Source organism: Macaca mulatta, chromosome 3 (genome assembly GCF_049350105.2).
Source record: "Macaca mulatta isolate MMU2019108-1 chromosome 3, T2T-MMU8v2.0, whole genome shotgun sequence".
NCBI classification, from domain to species: Eukaryota; Metazoa; Chordata; class Mammalia; order Primates; family Cercopithecidae; genus Macaca; species Macaca mulatta.
The window spans coordinates 161,967,197-161,988,998 of NC_133408.1; the positions used below are offsets into that span (position 1 = coordinate 161,967,197).

Genomic DNA, 21,802 nt, shown 5'->3' on the forward strand with positions numbered 1-21,802 from the left:
ATGAGGCCTGTAGCCCCTTTGTTTTGGCCAGTTTCTCCAACTTGTAACCGCTGTATTTACCCAATGCCTGTACTGCCATTGTATCCAGGAAATAACTAACTTGCTTTTGATTTTACAGGTTCATAGGCAGTAGGGACTCGCCTTGTTTCAGACAATAGTTTGGACTGTGGACTTTTGAGTTAATGCTGAAATGAGTTAAGACTTTGGGGGACTGTTGGGAGGGCATGATTAGTTTTGAAATGTGACAACATTAGATTTGAGAGGGACCAGAGTGGAATGATATGATTTGACTGTGTCTCCACCCCAATCTCATCTTGAATTGTAGCTCCCATAATTACCACATGTTGTAGGAGGAGCTTAGTGGGAGATAATTGAGTCCTGGTGTGTGGGGATGGGGGGGGCAGTTCCTCTGTACTGTTCTTGTAGTGAATAAGTCTCAAGAGATCTGATGGTTTATAAGTGGAAAACCCTTTCACTTGGTTCTCATTCTGTCTTGCCTGCTGCCATGTAAGATGTGCCTTTCAGCTTCCACCATGATTGTGAGGCCTTTCAAGTCACATGTAACTGTGAGTCCATTAAACCTCTCTTTTTTTGGAAATTATCCAGTCTCTGGTATGTCTTTATCAGCAGCATGAAAATGGACTAATACAGAATGTATTCTAAAAATCAATAGCTAAGCAAGAATTTATTGTCATTTTTATTAATACAAGTGTATGTGTCCCATATCTCAATGTTAAACTCTGGATTAGAAAATACAGTTTAAGTTCAAAGGTAAAGTGAGATCCTCTACTCTCTTAAGAGTATTGGAAGGGAGGGAAGGATAATTGAAGGAAAGGACGAAGTGCAAATCAAACATGTAATTTACCAACCCAGCCAGCCACATGAATGAGAAGTGTATGTCTGCTTCATCTTCACAGTCTTCTGCTTGTTGTGAGGACAAACATCCACCAATCTATCTGATTATCATTTCAATCCAACAGCATGTAAAAAGTAAAAAATCTATGCTACTCAAAGGCACTGATTTAGCACAGTGACTCAAATTCCAACGCATCAAGTTTGCAACCCTTTCTCTTATGGAAAGGAATGAGTATAGGGGTGAACAAAGTGAGAGGTCAAAAGGGCTTAACTTCAAAATTCCTCTGAAGTAGAGGTGTGGTGTGGCACACAACTCTCTTGCCTTTGAACTGTGGCAGAAATGGGAGAAGCAGAAGTGCTTCACTCTTCCACAGCAGCTAACCAACCCAAGGACTTCAACAGGTACACTGGTGTAGGAAGGACAGTTGGCGTAGGTGATTCCTAGGCTCATTTTAAGCACCAAGATAATAAAAATTAATTATTGGGTACTAGTCTTTTTAAAGTGAAAACAAGGTTAGCAGACATTGGTTTCAAGGAAATCAATGTGTAAAAGAACAATAAAAATAGCAACCAGATGTTTATTACAATTTGTTCTTGAATGTTACAAATAAAGGTTTCCATATTCCACCTCATGAGCTGGTATAAATCTCCCATATCATAAGATGCTGCTCTTTTTTTGTTCCTGAGTTCTATGCCCCAAATTTTAAGAAACTTCTTCACTTCAAGAGAGAGTGGGTGACAAATTCCTGATGAATAAGGTCATATTAATTAGTATTTTTATTCTCATAAAAATATAGAATGGTGGCTAACACATAGTATGTACTCAGTTAATGTTTGTTGAATTAATAAGAGGAAGAAACGAATAGTGGTGTGAGAGCTGACTGGAACGGACTGGCTGGCTCTGATTGTTAAATAGGATTTTTGAGAGACTAAATATTTCATGGTTGTTATCTTGAAATTCATTATGGTGAGTGTATTTGCATCAAATTTGTATCAAGAAAATGGGCAAACACTGTGAAATTAGGGCTTTTCTTTCTTTTTTCTGTTTTTTTGAGAGAGCTAGTTTATCAGCATACTACTGCCTATTGCCACCATTTTCACTCCACCCTAATCTTTTCACCTTGGGAGAATCTCACTTCCTGACAGTTTCAACCTGAGAAATGGCTAAAGACCCAAACAATGCCCTCTCTTTCCATCTTGCAGATTCTGGGATATGTGTCTGGTTACAGCTAAAGAAATGTTTGGAATCTTGTTGTAGTAATAGTCTTAATCTGGATTTACAGACATATGTGTGTAGATACTTTTTTCTCCCAAAACAGTAATAAGTACATGTTCATATAGATTTAAGAAAAGCCTAACATTAGAATGCTAACCCTGACGAAATAATCTGTGCACCAAACCCCCATGACATGTAATTTAGTCATGTAACAAACCTGTGCATGTACCCCCTAAACCTAAAATAAAAGCTGGAAGAAAATAAAAGTTTGAGACGTGTCCACTGTAATGTTAAAAAAAAAATCTGAAAGAAATCAAAGATCTAAAAATGAAAAGACAACTAAATTCAAGGATAACACAATTTAATTTTGACAAGATCACAATATTCCACAAATAAATCTGCAGATTCAATGCAATTCCTGTTGAAATCCCACCTGTCTTTTTACAGAAATTGACCAAGCAACCCCAAAATATATATATTTAAATGCAAAGAAAGTCAAATAAGCTTATAAATATTAGAAATAGACACAGTTTTTTAAACAGTTAACCCTGCTTTAAGAACCCGAGGCAAAAACAAACTCTGGCAAACTAAAAGAATTGATATTACAAATGCACATAAAGATTCAGTGACATGCTCTAGATAACAATGATGCTGTTCCCTTTCATCCATAGCAGCTCCAGAGCCTATTTACCCTTGAACAAAAGGCACAAAATTTAAACCTTCAAACACTTTACCAATATTTCAAAGCCAAGGTCCACATATATTTAACATTGCCACTTATAAATATTTCTGTGGCTCTCACAAAACATCACTCTGACTAGAGTCTATCTCAAAAAAAAAAAAAAAACCAAACAAATAACAACAAAAAAACCCTTATTAAGTGCCTCACCTTCCATGTCCAATGTTTCAAAAGCATTATTTATGCGTCTAGTATTTATTTTAAAAGAATATTTTTCTTAACTCGACGAGAAAATGCTGTCAAATAGGTTGGTTTTGAAAAAGCATTAATTTCAAAAACCTGTTAATTGTTACTGCTTTCTTCATATCTAAAAGTCTTTATTTTTACACACACACACAGAGACACACACACACACACACACACACACACAGACCTAGGTAGATAACTTCATGAATATTGGGACTGAACACAATTTCTCATAAGTAGGTTACTTATAGATATTGACCCTTATTATTCTTACATATGTAATAATAGAAGCAAATAACTCTATGCATCTGTTGTGTAATGTGCTACCTCAGGGGTCAAACACTGAATCTTTCTGAGGAATCCAATTAGTTCCTTCTATAAATTCAATGTAGAGAAATCCCTGAAGACTATTTGAAATTTATGTAATCCAGGATAAAGAAATAGGTCTGGTCAGGAGCAGTGGCTCACACCTGGAATCTCAGCATTTTGGGAGACCAAGGCGTGTGGATCATCTGAGGTCAGGAGTTCAAGACCAGCCTGGCCAACATGGTGAAACCCCGTCTCTACTAAAAATACAAAAATTTGCCTGGGCGTGCTGGTTTGTGCCTATAATCCCAGTTACTTGGGAGGCTGAGTTAGGAGAATCACTTGAACCTGGGAGGTGGAGGTTGCAGTGAGCCGAGATAGCACCACTGCACTCTAGCCTGGGCAACAAGAGCGAAACTCCATCTCAAAAAAAAAAGAAAGAGAGACAGAAAGAAAGAAAAGAAGGAAAGAAAGAAAGAAAGAAAGAAAGAAAGAAAGAAAGAAAGAAAGAAAGAAAGAAAGAAAGAAAGAAAGAAAGAAAGAAAGAGAAAGAGAGAAAGAAAGAGAGAAAGAAAAGAAAGAAAGAAAGAGAAAGAAAGAAAGAAAGAAAGAAAGAAAGAAAGAGAAAGAAAGAAAGAAAGAAAGAAAGGAAGGAAGGAAGGAAGGAAGGAAGGAAGGAAGGAAGGAAGGAAGGAAGGAAGGAAGGAAGGAAGGAAGGAAGGAAGGAAGGAATCTGTAAGGATTTGTATCTGATGCAAAATTGAGAAGGAGTTCTAGGTATTCCCCAAACCATCCCTTTCATTCCCTGTGTCCTCTCCGGTGCAGATTTATCTAAGACAAGTGCATTTTAAACATTCCTCTTTTGCACAGACCATTTACGAAGCCTGGAAACATCCCTATAATGGTTAGCTGCACTTGTCGACTTAGCTATGTTATGGTCACCAGAAAATCAATCAAACACTAACCTAGATGTTGCTATCACAGTACTGTGCAGATTTGATTAAATCCCATACTCAGTTGATTTTGATAGGAAATATGTATAGGACTGATTGAATCAGTTGAGCTTTAAGAGTGGAGTTGAGGCTTCCTTAAAAAAGAAGTTCCACCTGTGGACAGCAGATTTTGATATCCATGCCTGAGAGTCCAGTCTATCCGAAAGATTTGGGACTTGCCACAATCATGTAAACCAATTCCTTGCAATAAACCTCTTAATATATATCTCCTCCTGGTTCTGTTTCTCTGACTGAATGCTGATGAATACAGGCCCAACAATATGTGCATATATTTCCTTTTGTAATTCACAAAAGTAAGATATTTTAATTTCAGTGAATTGAGACTATTCCTTTCCACTCTGACTTGCCCCCTGCCACACCCATGCAGTAGCATTTCAGTGGCCACAGATATTCTGAGGATCTTGCTCAGAAGAAGTTGAGTTAGAGATATATTTAGTTTGAGTTTACTAGAATTTATTTATAATTCACAGTCATATCCATGAATAATTATTTCTAGCCACACCTTCCAGAAATATTATTACTAGCACTGTGAAAATACACCTGAGTTTTGATTCAAAGTATCTAGAGATCATATCAGAATATGAACATGTCCTAGAACATCTGGTGCCAAATATATGTGGGTGGTGAAAATTTTAAAAAGTTGAAGTGCATGAGCCAGAGCTGGTCAGTGGAAATGTTTTCCAGTTGTCAGGTATGTAAAATGTAAGAAAAGGAGATGATGATGCTCATGAATGTTTGATGAAAATGGGATCCCTTTTTCAATAAGAATATATTAAATAACACATTGTATGTACAATCATGAATGCACAGTGAAGCTTTTTTCTTTTTTGATGGAAATTACAAACATAGAATTTATCATAATGTTTATGCTTATAGAGTATGAACTTGTAGCAGCACTGTAAATAATGTCTAAAATTTCCTACATTATGCTTTTCAACAGTCAGTAATAAAAAGGTAAATTTCAATTAATCATGCTAAGGAAATATTGAATTATCATTTCATTCTCTTTCTGCAAAATGTTTCTTATGAAGAAGTGATCACGGGGTCAAAACTCTAGACAAAAAAGTATTTGACAAGTGTGTTAGATAGCTAATAGTTATGCAATTTTTCTTGATTTTGTGCCATTTGTTGAATTTATTGCCTTTTAAAAATTTGTAACTTGTGATTTCTTTTTCATTGTAGATAGATATCCATTTTCGTGAATACAAAATCAGGAATTTATAATTAAGAATTTCTTTCCTTAAAGAGATTCTTCAAATTGTATAATCTTAAATTCTCACAAATTTGAGATCTTACCACCGGCCTCTGTGTGCGTGTTTGTTTTGGTATCCCTTAACGCTTTCCCTGCTTCATCACACTGCCCAGAGCTTCCCACTGGGAACATACTCTCACCTCCTTAATTCCCATTTCCTTTTTCTTCCCCAAACAGGAAAGAGTAGCCATTATTCATGCCATTGTCAAAACCTCATGGCAACAAAGAGTCCAGGGCTGGAATTAAAAAGATGATTACAAAGGGGAGCTCCACAATCAGGTGATCCAGCATTGATAAGGTGTTTGGACTTGATTATATGAAACGAGATTTCTATAATTACAAGAGCTTGTTTTTCACTCTAGTATGCATTCTTTTAGGGTTATCTTCTCTCCTAGAAATTATAAGATAGTTTGAGCTAAAGACTCAAAGCTAAATAAGCCTCAAAGTGTGCTATGTTAATATAACATTCCAAACAACTCACATCTAAAGAATATGAAGATCTGCCATTAGTTTAGAATTATGAGATTTTTGTAAGAATAAATTTGCCTTGGGCAAATGGCATCTGTAAATGGTACTAATCTAAAAAATTAAAAAAGCAAACGTTCTACTATATATAAAAATCTGAAATGATATATGCTCTGGTTTGGGGGGAAGGTGGTTGTTTTTTTAAAAAATATGACCATGGAGATAGTGAAGTGGTTAATGGAATATGGTACTGAAAATGTCTAACCTATTCTAATATGATGAGATAGTTCCCTACACAATAGTTTAGGAATCTTATTCTAAGTAATACTTAGGCAATATCACTTTGCTGCTAATGCTTATTGACGGGAGTGACGATCTGAGTGTGCCACTTTGTGTGTCATTGAATGACTGCTCTGAGAAGAAGGAAAGTAAACCCAGCATTGTAGTGATAGTCTTTGGAATGAAGCTCATGGTGAGAGCCAAGGGCAGCTCCAGTAGGAAAGAAAGGGCAAGGTCAGAAAGGAGATTAAGATCTTGGAAGCAGAGCTGTCCCAGGGGTACCTGCTAACTATTCCTGTGTACCTGCTGTGAGCTGACTATTGTATCAGGTATACAGGGAGTTTCAAAAAAAATCAGATCCTGCCTTGAGAAAGAAGAACATTACCTTCAAGCAGCATTTACTAAGCTTCCATCTGTGCATAGTTTGGGGAATGGTAGTATGCCAAGAAATTTCAACATATCATATAACCAACAGTCAGGGGGTTAAAATCTAAAACAACACCCAAATGCTCAGTTTTCTAGAATGAATTGTGAAACTTCTTCCGCTGAGTTATTGTCTGCTATGTATCTATAGGAATCAGCTTTCCCTTCTAAAGAAACAGAGAACTGCATATTTTGCACATTTCCTCACACTGTGATGTGTGCAGTGAGAATGCAGACATGGCTAAGAATGATATTACCCAATGCTCCTGCGCCTACCTGCACATGACTATCTGACTAATTCTCACCAATGAAACATGAGAGGAAGAGTCCTCCTTTGGGGCCAAGACTTTTAGGATGCTCATGTAACTTCTCTATCTCTTTTTTCCCTTCCACCAGCTAGAGTCACGTGACTGTAAGTCCCGGGAATGATGATGCCATAAGATGGAAGGAGTCTAGCTACATGATTTGTTGCATGGGTAAAAACCAACTCGGAATGTTCTTCCTCAAATTAATATATTACCCAGAGATAAACACTTACTATCTGGAAAAAAATAGTCTGGGTCTTCTTATTCCACAGTCAAGCATTATGTAATTCAATGCCCTAGATAAAGGCACCTAATACACATTTACTGAATTTAAAATGACAGGCTAAGACAGGCATTTAAGGTGCTGCATAGAATCCCAGTCGCATTCTATCTAATGTATTGTAGTTACTTAGAGAGAGGGGAAGTGATAGAATGGATGATGTGTAAATTAAGAGCAAGGTAGAAATAAAAAGTAGGAAAATACTCGATGTCTGAGTTTCAATGAGTCATGTGAGATGGACAGTTGCAGTGTTGCCATCTATCATCCATTCCCCATCCTTACAGAAACACCACCACAATTATATTCGATAAGTCCAGATTCTCCCACCTTCAGTAATGTTCCTGGTCTCTTCAGGATAAGAAAGTAAAGTTAGAACTGATGCAGTCATGTCACTTCTGCAAGATAAGGGCTTGTCTGAAAATGACATCAACTTGTGGAATAGAACAATGCCAAGAGACAGAGATAGATGATGTTCAGCCCCAGAAGCCAAGTAGATCTGAAGTTAGCACTGCCCCATATGTGTTTCTTAGAGTAGACCAATTCCTCTTTGCTTAGGCCAATTGGATTGGGTTTTCTGCCACCCATAACTATAAGAGCTCTAACTAACGCATCATAGAAGGTTTTGTGGTATTGGCAATACCCTGCCACTTCTGGGTGCAGCTGGTAGTTGGGTCAGATCCCTCTGATGGTGAGTCAAGGCCATTTGGGTAGAGAGCAAGTTGCCAGAAGCTATAGTACTTGCAAATGAAAGTCTGGGGTATGCCAGGACTTTATTCCCCTTCTTCGTAAAATCTCCATTAATTGTTCTTTTCTAAACCATCACATAATTAAGAAAGATTAAAATCTTTTATAAGGATATTTTCTCAATTTTATCCTAACTATGCTTAAAGCAACTTTCCAAAACTTGGCATCTTAATTACTCTATAACAAACAAGGTGAATAAAAATATGTGTGCCATGCACATATCAATTTCTTTACAGCTCCCTCAGGCCCTGCTTTCCCACACTCTTACCACCCCTGTGCTTTTCCCATATAGAAATTCTGAAACTGCTCAAGCTAAAAGTCAAGTTCCAAAATTCTACTTAATAGAGAGAACCAAAAGCATGACCAAAATGGTTCCTCAGAATCAGGAGGTAAAACCTAAGATTTGTACTGAGATTGGAATTCAGACCCAAGGGCCAGGAGTCAGATAAGATAATAACAAGGAGGTGGTTAGTTAAAAAGAGTGAAGGGGATGCTGTGTGAATTATTTTAGAAACAGTTACTGGTGACAGCAATCAAGCTTTCACATGATCTTTATGACATGTCTCATTTGTTGCCTAGATTCATTTAAAGGACCTAGGAAATGACCAAACCTGAAGCTTGGATCATTTACTTAAAGTTTCTGAAGACACAAGGGCCAGGCTCTATTCACATAGACATTGCCAAACCAAATCCCCAAACTTGTCACCGTTTTTGTCCCTCTGCCTCTCCATTCTGTAGACTGGGAACCCTACATGAGCACTTACAGGCAGTCTAGTCGTAGTTTAGCAGCTTCCCAACCCCACCCCAGACATTGCTGAACAGACATTCCCTCCAGCTACCATCTGGTATTTTCACAGATCAGCTTCAGACAATCTATTGAGCAAAATAAGGAAGGAGACTTGCTCTAGTTGCAATGTAGGAGGTCACAAGTTTATATTCCATTTATGCCTCCACTAATTCTATTTGTTTCCGTCGCATTAGGTGTTCCAAGATAAAGAATACTTCCATAGCAACAAAAGTCTGACAATAAACAGTTACCTTGATTTTCACATTTTCAAAGAAAAATCCCTCAATGGCAACTAGACCAGAAGTCTCAGCACTGAATATGCAATAATGGCTACAAGGTGAACAGTTTTTCTATTCCATTTTCTTAGCAACATCATTGATTGATTTTCTTGGAAAGGAAATTAGATTGGATTAGATGATCTTTTTGTTTCAGTCATATAGCCTGTTATTAGCAATTAAAATATGCAGTAGCTTTTGAAACAACACAAGTAATAAGTGACTTCAGTACAAATGTATTATATTCTAATACAAATGATTTATAAATAAGATTTTATTTTAAAATTTGTATCCCTTCTCTGTCCAAGTATTCTGAAAGCAGAAAGTGTATATGACTGAAAAAGTGGTATAAAATATTTCAGATATAGTATATACTCTATAGGTTGAATTCAAAAGACTGCTGTCACTGTACATTTTTTCCCCTAACAAATCATCTTTTTTCTATGCATAACATATGGTGAGGCAACATTCTTTACATTGTGTTAAACAAGAAAACACTTCGTAATGAATTAAAGTTAAGGAAAGACTGTATCAGCCACAAGGAACTTGAGTTCTGGCAGTTTTGAGGGTTTAAGGCTCACAGCTTTTAGCAGCTATGTCTGCGTAAAGACTTGATCTGATCAAAATAAAGAACACAAACACGAACATGGGGCGCCCTGAAAATTCAGAGCTTCAGTGAGTTCAGCACAAGTCCTAAAAGGACAACTCCCTAAACATTGACATTAAACGTTTTTGCACTGGCTTGACCGAGTATAACTTTAAAATGAAACACTAAGTGAAATATCTCTATAATGAAAACTGTAAGACACTGACAAAAGAAATTGAAAGAGACACCAAAAAAAGGAAAAAATTCCATGTTTATGAATTAGAAGAATCACTATCATTAAAATGTTCCTACTACAAAAAGCAATTTAGAGATTCAATGCACTCTGTCAAAATACCAATGAAATTTGTATCAGTCACGGTCCTCTAGAGGGACAGAACTAATAGGAGATATATATATATATGACACATATATATCTATATCTAGATATATATATCTAGATATATGATCTAGATATATATATATAGATATATATATATGATACATGATGTTCAACCCCAGAAGCCAAGTAAATCTGAAGTTAGCACTGCCCCATATGTGTTTCTTATAGTAGACCAATTCCTCCAATAGGAGATATATATATATATATATCTCCTATTATATATGTGTGTATATATATCCTGTTTTATATATACATCCTATTATATACAGAACTAATAGGATATATATATCCCATTATATATGTATATATATCCTATTATATATAATATATATTATGTATTATATATATCCTATTTTGTATATGTAGAACTAATAGGATATATATTTGATTATATATATAGAACTAATAGGATATATGTCCTATTATATATTATAAATATTCTGTTTTATATAGATCCTATTTTATATATAGCCTATCATATATATGTGTGTGTATATATATGAAGGGGAGTTCATTGAGGAGCATTAACTCACACAATCACAAGGTCCCATAATAGGGCATCTGCAAGCTGAGAAGCAATGAAGCCAGTCCAAGTTCCAAAACTGAAGAATTTGAAGTCTGATGTTCGAGGACAGGAAGCATCTAGCATGCAGAAAGATATAGACTGGGAGGCTAAGCCAGTCTAGTCTTTTCACATTCTTCTGCCTGCTTTTATTCTGGTTATGCTAGCAGTTGATTGAATTATGCCCACTCAGATTAAGGGTGGGTCTGCCCTTCCCACACCACTGACTCAAATGTTAATCTCATCTGGCAACACCCTCACAGACACACCCAGGATCAATACTTTGCATTCTTAAATCCAATCAAGTTGACACTCAGTATTAACTATTACAAGTCCACCCGTTGTCAAGCTGAACCCATACACATCTCCTGAGATCATACATAATCTTCAAATAAAGACAATAATAAGGTCGTAATTATGCCTAACATAATACAACTATCTTTCATGCAACCAGAAGCACACCAATTCCCAACCCAAATGCTATTACATAAAGCTAACAACACTTAAATGCTGATATGAAGTCAATAAATATTATGTCACATGTTAAAGGAAAAAGGAAATAAAATGAAGATATTTTCTTAGTACAAGTGTATACATACACAAACATGTTCTTAACAAAAGAAGGAGGAAATACTCATGAAAATTACAGTCCTCATTTCTGCAACTGGTCATGTGGTTGTAAGTTGGTATTGATAAGTACCTTCTTCTACTAACTATTCTGTATTCCCTTTGCCTTCAGCAAGCACCTCAGCAGGTTGTGGTTTTTTTTCCCTAGTGGAGTGACCCAAAGCTTCATTCCTGAAAGGTCTGGACCATTTGTAGTCCTGCCTGTATTGGACTATTATAGTTTTCCATTGACCTTCATCACAGGGCATAGTAATAATAAGAGATGCCCGAAAGCATCTCCTGTATTACACATACACTCTTCCTTACTTCCATTGTGGAGCAGTAGACTGATTTCATCTTGATAGTTCAGATCAATCACCCCAGCCAACACTGTAACTCCCTTCTTAGCATGTTGGCTTAAAGGTAGAAGGAGCCCAAAGTGTCCAGGTGGCAATCTTAACATCCAGTTTAATGGAATTGTTATTGTGTCTCTTGGTGGCAGTGTTCCTCCCTCTGGAATTAATACCTCCAGGCCAGCAAATCATAATGTCATGGGAACAGGAAGCAAAAATTTTGCTAGTGGATCACTAGGGGTGATGCTGAGTGGTGCCATTTCCACTTCCACCCCTTGATTCCTGGACTGGTGAAAACTGGCTACAGGAGAAACAGTGCCATATATTGGACACTGATTCAGAGCACACACACCCTTCTGGTGAACTTTGCCCCAGTCCTGCAATGTATTGTCACCTAGTTGGTGTTGTAATTGTGACCTCAAAAGGCCATTCAACCATTCTATCAATCCACCTGCTTCTGGACGATGGGGAGCATGGTAAGACCAGTGAACTCCATGAGCATGAGCTCACTGCCACACTTCCTTAGCCATAAAGTGAGTGTCTTGGTCAGAGGCAATGCTGTGTGAAATACCATGAGGGTGAATAAGGCATTCTGTGAGTCTGCAGATGGTAGTCTTGGCTGAAGCACTAAATGCAGGATAGGAAAACCTATATCTGGAGTAAGTGTCTGTTCCAGTGAGGACAAACCTCTGCCCTTTCCATGATGGAAGAGGTCCAATATAATCAACCTGCCACCACCAAGTAGCTGACTGATCACCCAGAGCAATGGTGCCATATGGAGGGCTCAGTGTTGCTCTCTGCTGTGGCAAATTGGGCACTCAGCAGTGACTGTAGCCAGGTCAGCCTTGGTGAGTGGAAGTCCAGATTGCTGAGCTCATGTGAAACCTCTGTCTCTGCTACCATGGCCACTTTGTTCATGGGCCCGTTGGGTGATGACTGCGGCGGCTGGGGAAAGAGGCTGAGTGGTGTCCACAGAATGAGTCATTCTATCCATTTGATTAGCAAACACTCCTCTGCTGAGGTCACCCTTGGTGAGCACTCACATGAAATATAAATATCTTCACAGTTTTTGACCACTCAGAGAGTTCCACCCACATACCTATTCCCCGTATTTCTTTGTCACCAATTTTCCAATTATACTTCTTCCAAATCCCTAACCATCCAGCCAAACCATTGGCTACAGGCCATGAATCATTATAGAATCGCATATCTGGCCATTTCTCCCTCCATGCAAAGTGCACAACTAGATGCATTGCTCAAAGTTCTGCCCACTGGGAAGATTTCCCTTCACCGCTGTCCTTCAGGGATGTCCTAGAAAGGGGTTGCAGTGCTGCAGTTGTCTACTTTGGGGTGGTGCCTGCATATCATGCAGAACCATCTGTGAACCAGGCTGTAGTCTTTTCTTCTTCTCTCAGCTGATCATAGGAAACTCCCTAAGAGGCCACTGGTGCAGACTGTGAGAGAAGGCAAGGTGGCAGGAGTGAAGACCATGGGCATTTGAGCCACTTTCTCGTGTAACTTACTTCTGCCTTCAAGACCTGCTCAAGCCCGATCATGTATATTCACTTCCATTTGATGATGGAATACTGCTGTTCATTGCTCACTTTATGACTAGGTGGGTCAGAAAGCACCCAGTTCATGATAGGCAGTTCAGGTCACATGGTGGCTTGATGACCCATAGTCAAATGTTCAGTTTTCATCAAAGCCCAGTAACACGCCAAGATCTGCCTCCCAAAAGGGGAATAGGTATCTGCAGAAGATGGCAGAACCTTGCTCCAAAATCCTACAGCACTGTGATAAACCTATGAAGGCCTGCCAGAGGCTCCAAACAGCATCCCTCTTTGCCACTGACACGTGAAGAACCACTGGACCTGCTGGGTCATATGGCCCAAGTGGCAGAGCAGCTTGCACAGCAGCTTGGACCTGTTGAAGAGCCTTCTCTTCTTCTGGACCCTACTCAAAACTGGCAGCCTTTCGTGTCACTCAATAAATGGGCAGGAGTAACACACCAAAATGAGGAATGTGTTGCCTCCAAAATCCAAATAGGCTCACTAGGTATTATCACTCTTTCTTGGTTGTAGGAGGAGCCAAAAGCAGCAACTTATCCTTCACCTGTAGAAGGAATATCTGAAATCCTAGAAATTTTACTGAGGTAGAAGGTCCCTAAATGTTAGTCACATTTATGGATTTATTTCTCATTCTCTGGCACACAGATGTCTTCAATAAGTTCAGTGTGTTTGCTACTTCTTGCTCACTGGATCCAATCAACATAATGTCATCAATGTAATGTGGTATCTTATGGAAGCAAAAAGTAATCAAGATTATGACACAAAACTGGAGAGTTGATATACCCCTGAGGTAGAACAGTAAAGATAAATTGCTGGCCTCGCCAGCTGATGGCAAATTACTTCTGGTGGGCCTTATGGACAGGAATGGGGAAAAAGGCACTGCCAAATCAATGACTGCATACCAGGTACCAGGAGATGTGTTAATTTGCTCAAGCAATTAAACAACATCTGGTACAGCAGCTGCAATTAGAGTTATTACTTGGTTAAGCTTATGATAATGCACTGTCATTTTCCAAGATCCATATGTCTTCTTCACAGGCCAAATAGGAGAGTTGAATGCGGATGTAGTGGGAATCAACACCCCTGTATCTTGCAAGTCCTTCATGGTGGCACTAGTCTCCACAATCCCTCCAGGGATGCGATATTTTTTTTTAGTTACTATTTGTCTAAGTAGAGGTAGCACTAATCATTTTCATTTGACCTTTCCCACCATAGTAGCCCTCCAATCAGCGAGCCAATTTGGGGGTTCTGCCAGCTGCTAAGTATGTCTATGAGAATTATGCATTCTGGCACTGGGGAAATGACCACAAGATGAGTCCAGGGACCACTGGACCCACTGTAAGTCAGACCTGAGCAAAACGCCATAATTATCTGACCTCTGTAAGTCTCTGCTTTAACTGGAGGCCCACAATGACTTTTTAGGTTCCCTGGAATCAATGTCAGCTCAGAGCCAGTGTCTAGTAGTCCCTGAAATGACTTGTCATTTCCCTTTCTCCAGTACACAGCTACCCTGGGAAAAGGCTAGACATCTCCTTGGGAAAGGGTGGGAGAAAGATTAACAGCATAAATTGTCAGTAGTGTAGTGGGGTCCTTCCTCAAGGGGACCTGGCCTCCTGTTCATTAGAGGGATTCTGGGTCTGTAAACTGGCTCAACTCTGGAAATTGATTGAGGGGCCATGATGCTCTGTTTTTACAATTCAAATTAGTCTTTTGTCCACTCTACCTGGAAGTTTTCTGCTTATATAAATTAAGTAGGAATGCAGTAGGCTTCCTGTCAATTTCACTTCTGGGAACATTGTAATTAATTAGCCAATGCCAAAGCTCTACATGAGTCAGACTATTCTGATTGCTGCTCTGCCTGTGCTGTCTATTACAGTGGCTATACCCACCTTACCTTTGATGGTTGAGTACCTCCACTTGGGCCCTGCCAACTTGGGATCCAATTATTCCCATTGCATGTAAATTTTGTAGTTGAGTGACTGTGGTTCCCACTGTTAGATCTGGAATGCAGAGAAGAGCAATCACAGAGCTCTTCAAAGATGTGGGTGCTTCCCTCACAAATCTATTTCACAAAGCAATGGTCTTGGGCGGCCAAGGTGGGTGGATCATGAGGTCAGGAGATCGAGACCATTCTGGCTACCATGGTGAAACCCAGTCTCTACTAAAAATACAAAAAAATTAGCTGGGTGTGGTGGCAGGTGCCTGCAGTACCGGCTGCTTGGAAGGCTGAGGCAGGAGAATGGCATGAACCCAGGAGGCGGAGCTTGCAGTGAGCCGAGATTGTGCCATTGCGCTCCAGCCTGGGCAACAGAGCAATACTCCATCTTAAAAAAAAATAAAAAATAAAAACAAATTAAAAAACAAAGCACTGGTCAAGATTGTATCTTCTGGACCCTCCCAGCTGGGATAAATAGGTCTAAAGTGACTAATCTACTCTAGCATCCCAATATTCCTAAGCCTTTGGATTCCTTCCTCTACGTAAACCAAGAAAAATCATTTCCAGCTTGCTCACAGTAGGCCATCTTTTAATCCATATTTCAGCTAACCAAGCAAATAAACTATTACAACCTTTTTTTAACTCCCTGAGCTACAACATTAAATGCAGAGTCCCTACTTAGTGGGCCCAAATCTATAAATTCAGCCTGATCCAACTCTGTGTTCCTTCCACCTTTATCCCACACCCTTAATATCCATTCCCATGTCCATTCTCCAGATTTCTGCTTATATAAATCAGAAAACTCAAGCAGTTCTTTGCAAGTGTAGTCCACCTCCTCATGGGTCATACTCTGAACCTCAACTCTAGAAGCCCACTGGGACTTCAGTCGAGTTATAGATCTAGAAGAAAAAGGAGGTGTTGGGGGTGGCTCCTGAGGAGAATCAACATTATCTTGCCTGGAAACTGTGTCAGGGGAGGACATCGCTGTTGTCTCAGGCAGCACAGGGTTTATCTCCTCAGACAATGGTGAAAAAGCTGAAGGCAGCATGGGTCGGGGAGGTGATATTGCCACTACTGGGGATGGGGAAGCTGTTTCTTCTGGCTAAAAGTTTCATCAGAGTTTACAAGCTCAGTGTCCTCAACTTCATCAGGGTCCTCCCATATATCCCCATTCCAAGTTGCAGGGTTCTATTCTTTTTCAATCAATGACCTCACTTTAACAGTAGACACCTGGTGAGGCTGTGCATGCACCTTTCATTGCGGGTCAGCCACTAGTATGATAAAAGCATGTGTCTGATTTTCCACAATTTTAGCTCTTTCTCTACAGGAGATAAAACTCTCACTCAGGGCAAGATTAGCAGATTTGAGGCTCAGTATTTGCTTCTGAAACTGGGAGTTAGAATCCCTGAGTTCATAATTTTCTTTCATTACTTTGTCCAGTGAACTTAGAAGCAAGCAACCAACCAACATCATTATGTTCCTTCGTTCTCCACATATAGTCAAAGGTATTATGTGTAGAGTCACTAAACTCCTTGCCTCTCATGAGTGGTGAATTGGGCATGTCAGATGCATTTATTTTGCATGACTCTTTAAACTGTTCACACTAAGGACTATCAGTGTTCTCCGTACTATTAGAACTAGAGTCTTTAGCATTTTTAGGTCTAATCATATAAAGCAGCCAACTCCAGAAATGCCAAACCAACAAAGAACTTCATTCTTAATACTCTGTTCCTCTAGAAAGACTCTTGACACCAAAATCTGTATTTAGTCATGGTTCTCTAGAGGGACAGAACTAATAGAATACACACACACACACACACACACACACATATGTGTGTGTGTGTTTTAACTCACAATCACAAGGTACCACAACAGGCCATCTATGAGCTGAGGAGCAATGAAGCCAATCCAAGTCCCAAAGCTGAAGAATGTGGAGTCTGATATTCAAAGGCAGGAAGCATCCAGCACAGAGAAAGATGCAGGCTGGGAGTCTAAGCTGGTCTAGTCTTTTCATATTCTTCTGCCAGCTTTTATTCTGGCCATGTTAGCAGCTGATTAGATTGTGCCCACCCAGATTAAGAGTGGGTCTGCCTTTCCCGGTCCACCAACTCAAATGTTAATCTCCTTTGGCAACACCCTCACAGACACATTCAGGATCAATACTTTGCATTCTCCAAACCAATCAAATTGACACTCAGTATTAATCATCACAACATTCTTCACAGGAATAGAAAAAAACTATCCTAAATTTCACATTGAACCACAAGAGACCCAGAATAGCCATATCTATTCTAAGCAAAAAGGACAAAACCAAAGGAATCACTTTATCGACTTCATATTATACTACATAGTTATGGTAATAAAACAGCATGGTACTGGCATAAAAACAGACACATAGACCAATGGAACAGAACAAAGAACACAGAAGCAAATCCACACACCTACAGTGAACTCATTTTTTGACAAACATGCTAAGAACACACACTGGGGAAAAGACAGTCTCTTCATAAATGGTGCTGGAAAAACTGGATATCCATATAAAAAAAAGGATGAAACTAGACCCCTATCTCTCACCATATACAAAAATCAAATCAAAATGGATTAAAGACTTAAATCTAAAACTTCAAACTATGAATCTACTACAAGAAAACATTGGAGAAAATCTCCAGGACATTAGTCTGGGCAAGGATTTCCTGAGTTTTATCCTACAAGCGCAGGCAACCAAAGCAAAAATTGACCAATGGGATCACATCAAGTTAAAAAAGCTTCTGCACAACAAACAAAACAAGGGACAAAGTGAAAAGACAAACCATAGAATGTGAGAAAATATTTGCAAACTACGCATCTGACAAGGGACTAATAACCAGAATATGCAAGGAGCTCAAACAACTCAACAGGAAAAACATATAATAATATAATCAAAAATGAGCAAAAGATTTAAATAGACATTTCTCAAAGGAAGACATACAAATAGCAAACAGACATATGAAAAGATGCTCAATGTCACTGATCATCAGAGAAATGCAAATCAAAACTACAATGAGATACCATCTCATTCCAATTAAAATGGCTTATATTCAAAAGGCAGATAGTAACAAATGCTAGCAAGGATGTGAAGTAAAGGGAACCCTGGTAGACTGTTGGCAGGAATATAAATTAGTACAACCACTATGGAGAACAGTTTGGAGATTCCCCCAAAAACTAAAAATAGGACAACCATATGATTCAGCAATCCCACTATTGGGTGCATTCCCCAAAAAAACCAAATCAGTATGTCAAGGAGATATCTGAACTCCCATATTTACAATAGCTGAGATTTGGAAGCAACCAAAGTTTCCATCAACAGATGAATGAATAAAGAAAATGTACATATACACAATAGAGTACTATTCAGCCACAAAAAAGAATATGATTCAGTCATTTGCAACAACATGGATGGAACTGGAGATCATTATGCCAAGTGAAATAAGCCAGGCACAGAAAGAAAAACATCGTAGGTCATGTTCTCACTTATTTGTGGGATCCAAAATTCAAAACAATTGAACTCACGAACAGAGAAAGTGAAAGGATGGTTACCAGATACTGGGAAGGGTAGTGCAGGGGGGGCTGAAAGGGAAGTGGGAATGGCTAATGGGTACAAAAATGTATAGAAAGAATGAATAAGACACACTATTTGATAGCACAATAGAGTGACTATAGTCAATAATAATTTAATCATACATTTTAAAATAACCTAAAGAGTATAATTGGGTCTATTATAACTTAAAGGATAAATGCTTAGGGGATGGATAACCTATTCCCCATAATGTGCTTATTTCACATTGCATGCCTATATCAAAACATCTCATGTACCTCGTAAACATATACATATACTCTATACCCACAAAAATTGAAAATAAGAATTAAAAAATGTAATGAAATACTTTATTTTATTTTTCTGGAAAATGTGATTGTGTCTTTAGGGGGCTAATAAATAACGCTCCTCTTTTTCCTACCCCAATAGATGCAGGAATCTGATAGAGATTAAAGCATGAACTTTATTGGTAAAAGCTAGAATGAAAGATGTGGCTTAAATGTTTAGCCTCAATAGATTTTCTAACAGTTTGCTCCATACTGAATTTTCCTACAGGCAGTAATGGACAACTGTATGTCTTTCCTGCAGAGACACTCATTATTCACTCAGTAAATATTTATTGAATGTCAACTATGGGCCAGATATTGTTTTAGGTGCTGAGGATTCAACAGTGAACAACTCAAAGTCACTGCACTCAGGGAGGTCACATTCTAAGTAGTGAGGAGTTCTTGAGTCTGCTAAGACTTGAGTTTGGCTGCAGATCTGGAGGAAAGCAGAGTTTTTGTGGGAGGGTCCTGAAGAAGATCAGCAATATCTTAGAAGGTGACTACTTCAGGGGAAACCATTGCAGGTGTTTCAGGCAAAGTGAGACTAACTTCCTGAGGAACAGGTGGCAGGGCTGTTTCTTCTGGTGAAGAAGGCTTGGTGTAATTTAACAGGTTCAAGACACCAGCTTCATCAGAATCTGCCCATATGTCTTGATTCCAGTTTTTGAGAATGCCATTCCTTCCAGTCAATGCCATAACTTTAACAAAGGGGCCCTGTGTGGCTGGGCATTCAGTTGACATTGTAAGTCACCCACCCACAGGGTGAGACTTTTTTCTTTCATTTCATAAATTTCAACCCTTCGCCTACAGAATATAATGGTTTATTTCAGAGTAGACATAGAAGATTCCAGGTCCCTTTTGACAATGTGAGCTAAGAATTTAAAGCTCTGAGCTTATAATTTTAGTTCCCTAAGTTCTTAGGTGTTTTTAGAAGCAACCAACCAACTCTATCTTGCTCATTTTCACTAAAATATTCTACTGGCAGCAAATACTTGAAGACATGAAATGCCTTTTATAAGCATTTGATTGCAGGTATCTAAAGGAGATAATTTGAGAAACTTTTTTTGCCATGAACTACCACATGCCATGAACTACTAGTGCTCCCTTTACCAATGGAGATATGGTCTTCAGTGCCTTTAAATCTAACCAGATCAGAGAGCCAATGCTAGAAAACCCAAAACCAATTCAGATAACTCATCCTTGAGATTCTGTTCTCTGGAACCACTCTCGGTATGCAATTCTATTATCAGGATTCAGAGAAGCAGATCCATTAGGTGGTATGTATCTATATATACATCTAACTATGTATCTATTTATCTGTCTGTTTGAATATCTATCTATCTATCTATCTATCTATCTATCTATCTATCAAGACACTTGTTATAGGAATTTGATCTTATATAATTATGAGAGCAGCCATTCACAGTCTCTATCAGATTGTTGTCTTCATAGCTGAAGCTGGAGTATGAAGTCCACAAGACAGTCACTAGGGAAGGGACAGTAAATATAAATTAGGGCAAACAAGATTAAGCTGGATCCCGAAGTACAAGATGGAACCCATGAGGAAAGACTAAAACTCTTGACAGCTCCTGTTGCTTCTGACCACAATAATATAGATGTTTGGAAGATGTGTTCTGAACATGCACACCCGCATACAAGTTTAAAAAGCTAAAGGAATATGCAGAGGAAAGGGAGCAGTTGCAGGTCCAGCAACTATGAAGATGAGCTAGGCAGTGAAACCACATGTGAGCTACAAGGTGGCTGATGTTCCCCTGCATTCTTACTAGAATAGAAACTTATTCTGATAGAGATCTTCCTTCCTTTCTGCAATGTTTCTGTCAAAACTACAATTCATGGATTTCCTGTATTCTACCCAGCATCACCTCTGACTACACAGTATCACAATGAGCCAAGGAATTTATTTCATAGCAAATGGAAGTATAGCAATTAACTCATGCTTATGGAATTCATGAATCTTACCGTGTTCCCCTTTATTCTGAAGCACTTGGCTTGTTAGAGTGGTAAAATGATCTTTTGAAGACTCAGTTACTGTGTGAGCTAAGTAACATATTGTAAGCTCTGTTCTCCAGGATTCAGTAGCACCCTAAATCAACAACAATTATATGATGCTGTTTCTCTCATAGACAGAATTTGTGGGTCCAAGAATCAAGAGGTGAAAATGGAACTGTCTCCTCTCACTAATGGCCTTAGTGATCCATGAGCAAAACTTTTGCTTCCTGCCCCCATGACTTTAGGTTTAGCTGGCCCAGCGGTCTTTGTTCCAATGGATGTAATGCCTCTACTAGGATATAAAACAATCCATTAAACAGGGAGTTGAGACTGACTCTCAACACTTTCAGCTCTGCATGACACTGAATCAACAGGTGAAAGAGAGGGTGACTGTACTGCTAAAAGTCAGTTATTCTGGTGAAAAGAGAGGAATTGAGGTTGCTTTATATAATGAGACAAATAGGAAGTTTGTTGGAATACAGAAGATGCTCTGTGACACCTCTTAGTACATTCCTGAGAGCAAAGTCCATGGAAAACTGCAGCAATCCAATTTAAACAGAACTGTTAAGGATTCAGACCTCTCAAGAGTAAAAGTTAGGACCATCCCACCCAGGAAAAACATCATGACCAGTTGAAGGACTTGGTTAGGGAAAAGGAAATAGAGAAAGGACCATGGAAGAAGGTATGGAAATACCTGAGACTGGGTTATTTATAAGAAAAGAGGCTTAATCAGCTCATGGTTCTGTAGGCTGTTCA

General features: G+C 38.8%; 1 pseudogene; it reads left to right on the forward strand.

The window, feature by feature from the left end:
* The window catches only part of LOC100429781 (tetratricopeptide repeat protein 14-like), a 66,035-nt pseudogene that overhangs the window by 23,388 nt on the left and 20,845 nt on the right, over positions 1–21,802 (forward strand).